This window comes from Elephantulus edwardii, unplaced genomic scaffold (genome assembly GCF_000299155.1).
Source record: "Elephantulus edwardii isolate Elephantulus edwardi_28Jun2011 unplaced genomic scaffold, EleEdw1.0 scaffold00040, whole genome shotgun sequence".
In the NCBI taxonomy this organism is placed as follows: Eukaryota; Metazoa; Chordata; class Mammalia; order Macroscelidea; family Macroscelididae; genus Elephantulus; species Elephantulus edwardii.
In genome coordinates, this window is record NW_006399790.1 from 18,213,927 (window position 1) to 18,218,006 (window position 4,080).

A 4,080-nucleotide genomic window follows, 5' to 3' on the forward strand; every position below is an offset into this window, starting at 1 on the left:
AACAACAACAACAACATCTGACTACAAAACCCATATTCATTTTATCATAATGCTAAAATAATCAAAATATATTGCATTTGAGTCAATCTCTACTCACAATGACCCTCCACTGGTTTCCAAGGCTATAAATCTTCCTGGGAGGAAACTATTCCTCCTCTATATTTTCCTCACAGAATGGCTAGTATATTCCAACTGAGAACCATTTGTTTGGAACGATGGCCTAGTGGTAAGAAGCTGTGCAATAATTACAACCCCACACAGTACAAATTCAACCTTTTCATTGGAGAAGGATGGGCAATTTCCTCTCATGTGATTAACTGCTTCTGAAAACCCACTGAAGGGGATCAGTTATAGATTGATTTTCACCTAACGATACACAAAAGCAACAACACATTTGGTATGCAGCAACAACGTGTCATCAAGACTCCTTAATTCCAGAGAAAGTACTTGTTGTTATGTGTCGTTGAGTCACTTGCAACTCATAGTGACCTTATGCACAACAGCTCTGAAACCTGCTTCTGTGCCAACTTTACTATCTCTGACACATCTACCCTCATTACACCAGTCACTGTATCAATCCATCTCATCAATGGTCTTCCTCTCTTTCTCCATCCCTCCACCCTTCCAAGTATGATGTCTCTCTCCAACCACCAGTCCCTTGTTGCAATATGCACAAAGTTTGTCATACGAAGCCTCAGATTCCTTGCCTCAAAGAAACAGTTTGTCTTCACCCGCTTCAGGATGAATCTCTTTGTTCTCCTGGCAGTCCATGGTATATTCACCATTCTTTTTCAGCTCCACAGCTCAAAGGCATCAATTCTCTTTCTATCATCCCTATTCACTGTCCAACTCTCCAATTCATAGCACACAATTGTGAAGACTATGGCCTGGGTCAGGCACACATTAGTTTCCAGACTGACATTGTTGCTCTTAAGTACTCTGTCCTTACACTGTATGCGTGGCCGAACATGTCAGAAGTTTACCATCCCAGCACACCAAATACTGGCGAGATCTGGGCCAGACACCACCAGTTCATCTGGCAGGTCTGCTGTGCCGATACTCATGTGTAGCCAAAGAAAGCCGCAAGTGCGCAGCGTTTCATCATGGCCTCTTCTCCAGAAGCTAGAAGGTCCTTCAGCTAACACTAAGAATCCCAAGAAACATGTCCTTACCTTGTAGACATGGCCCGACATGTCAGAATTTACAATTCAGTCATGCCCAAATGCTGGCAACATCTTGGCCAGAGACCACCAGTTCATCCAGCAGGTCCGCTCTGCCAACCCACATGTGTTGCAAAAAGAAAGCCACAAGCACCCGAGCGTTCCATACTGTCCTCTCTTCCAGAAGCCAGAGGCCGCTCCGGCTGACACTCAGATTCCAAAGAAACATGTCTTTATCATGAAGGTGTGGCCTGACCTGTCAGTAGTTTACCTTTCTGGCACGCCAAATGCTGATGACATCTGGACCAGAGACCACAGGTTTGTCCGGCAGGTCCGCTCTGCTGATACCTACCTGTGGCAAAAAGAAACCCACAAGCACCCGAGCGTTCAATCCTGGCCCCTCTTCCAGAAGCAAGAGGCCCCTCCAGCTGACACTAAACTCCCAAGGACATGTCCATACCCTGTAGGAGTAGCCAGACATATCAGTAGTTTACCATTTGAGCACGCAAAAATGCTGGCAACATCTGGGCCAGAGACCAGCAGTTCATCTGGAAGGTCCACTCTGCCGACACCCACATGTGGCACAAAGAAAGCTTCAAGTACTGGAGCTTCCCATCCTAGCCTTTCTTCCAGAAGACAGAGGCCACTCCAGCTGGCACTAAAACTCCCAAGACACATGTCCTTACCCTGTGGGTGTGGCATGACGTCAGTAATTTACCATTCTGGCATGCCCAAATGCTGGCCATATCTTGGACAGAGACCACCAATTCATCTAGCAGTTCAGCTCTGCTGAACTCCATGTGTGGCGAAAAGAAAGCCACAAGCACCCCAGTGTTCCATACTGACCTCACTTTCAGAAGCCAGAAGCCCTTCTAACTGACAAGAAGACTCCCAAGACACATGTCCTCACCGTGTAGTTGTGGACTGTCATCAGTAGTTTACCATTCTGGCACGCCCTAATGCTGGTGACATCTGAGTCAGAGACCACCAGTTTGTCTATCAGGTCGTCTCTGCCGACAACCACACGCAGCAAAAAGAAAGCCACACGCGGCCAGCATTCCATCCTCACCTCTCTTCCAGAAGCCAGAGCCCCATCCAGCTATAAGAAAGCTCCCAAGTCACATGTCCATACTGAGAAAGTGTGGCTAGCCATGCCAGTAGTTTACCGTCCTGCCACACCCAAATACTGGCTTCATCTGGGCCAGAGACCACACGTTCATAGGGCAGGTCCTTTCTGTGAATACCTACTTGTGGCAAAAAGAAAGCCAAGAGCTCCCAGCATTCCATCCTGGCCACTTTCAGAGCCAGAGGTCACTCCAGCTGACACTAAGACTCCCAAGACATATATCCTTACCATGTTGACGTGACTTGATATGACAGTAGTTTACCATTCAGGCAACCAAATGCGGGTGATATCTGGGACAGAAACCGCCAGTTTATATGGCAGGTCGCTCTGCCGACACCAACGTGTGGCAAAAAGAAAGCTAAAAGCACCTGAGTGTTGTATCCTGGCTTCTCTTCCAGAAGGCAGAGGGCCTTCCAGCTGACACGAAGACTCCCAAGACACATGTCCCTACCCTGTAGGTGTGGCCAGACATATCAGTACTTTACCATTCCCGCATGCCCAAAGGCTGGCAACATCTGGGCCAGAGACCACAAGTTCTTCTAGCATGTCCACTCTGCCCAAACCATGTGTGGCATAAAGTAAGCCAGAAGTGCCCGACTATTCCATCCAGGCCTCCCTTCCAGAAGCCAGAGGCCCCTCCAGCTGACACTAACACTCCCAAGACACATGTCCTTACCGTGTAGGCGTGGCTTGGTATGTCAGTAATTTACCTTTAAGGCACACCCAAATCCTGGCGATATCTGTGCCACAGACCAACAGTTCATAGGGCAGGTCCTCTCTGCCAACACCTGCATGTGGCAAAAAGAAAGCCAAATGTGCCCAGTGTCCAGAACCCAGAGGCCCCTCTAGCTTACACTAAGACTCCCAAGACACATGTACTTACCATGTTGGAGTGGCACGACATGTCAGTAATTTACCGTTCTGCCACACGCAAATGCTGGCGAAATCTGGGCCAGAGCCACCAGTTCATCTGGCAGGTCCTCTTTGCCAACAACCAGATGTGGCAAAAAGAAAGACATAAGCGCCCAGTATTCCATCCTGGCCTCACTTCAAGAAATCAGAGGCCCCTCCAGCTGACACTAAGACTCCCAAGAAACTTGTCCTTATCCTGTATACGTGGCCCAATATGTCAGTATTTTACCATTACTGCACACCCAAATGCTAGTGACATCTGGGCCAGAAACCACCAGGTCATCTGGCAGGTACGCTCTGCCAACACCCACGTGTGGCAAAAAGAAAGCTACTTGTACCCAAGTGTTTCATCCTGACATCTCTTCCAGAAGCCTGAGGCCCTTCCAGCTGACACTAACACTCCCGAGACACATGTCCCTACCGTGTAGGCGTGGCCTGACATGGCAATAGTTTTCCATTCTGCCACACCCAAATGTTGGTGACAATTGGGCCAGAGATCACAAGTTCTGGCAGGTGTGTTCTGCTGACACCCACATGTGGCAATGAAAGCCACTAGTGTGCCAGTGTTCTATCCTGCCCTCTCTTCAAGGAGCCAATGGCCGCTCCAGCTGAAGGGAAGGTTCCCAAATCACATGTACTTACCGAGTAGGAGTGGCCTGACATATCAGTAGTTTACCATTCTACCATGCCAAAATGCTGGCAATATCTGGTCCAGAGACGACCAGTTCATCTGGCAGGTCTGCTCTCCCAACACCCATATGTGGCAAAAAAAAGGCTACTAGCACCCGAGCGTTCAATCCTGGCCTCCCTTCCAGAAGCCAGAGGCCCTTCCAGCTTACACTAACACTCCCAAGACACATGTCCTTACTGTGTAGGCGTGGC

At 48.7% G+C, this 4,080-nt stretch overlaps 1 pseudogene; it reads left to right on the forward strand.

Annotated features, from left to right (window-relative positions):
• The first annotated feature begins 3,188 nt into the window (after positions 1-3,188).
• LOC102847158 overlaps positions 3,189-4,080 on the forward strand; it is a 14,787-nt pseudogene continuing 13,895 nt past the window's right edge.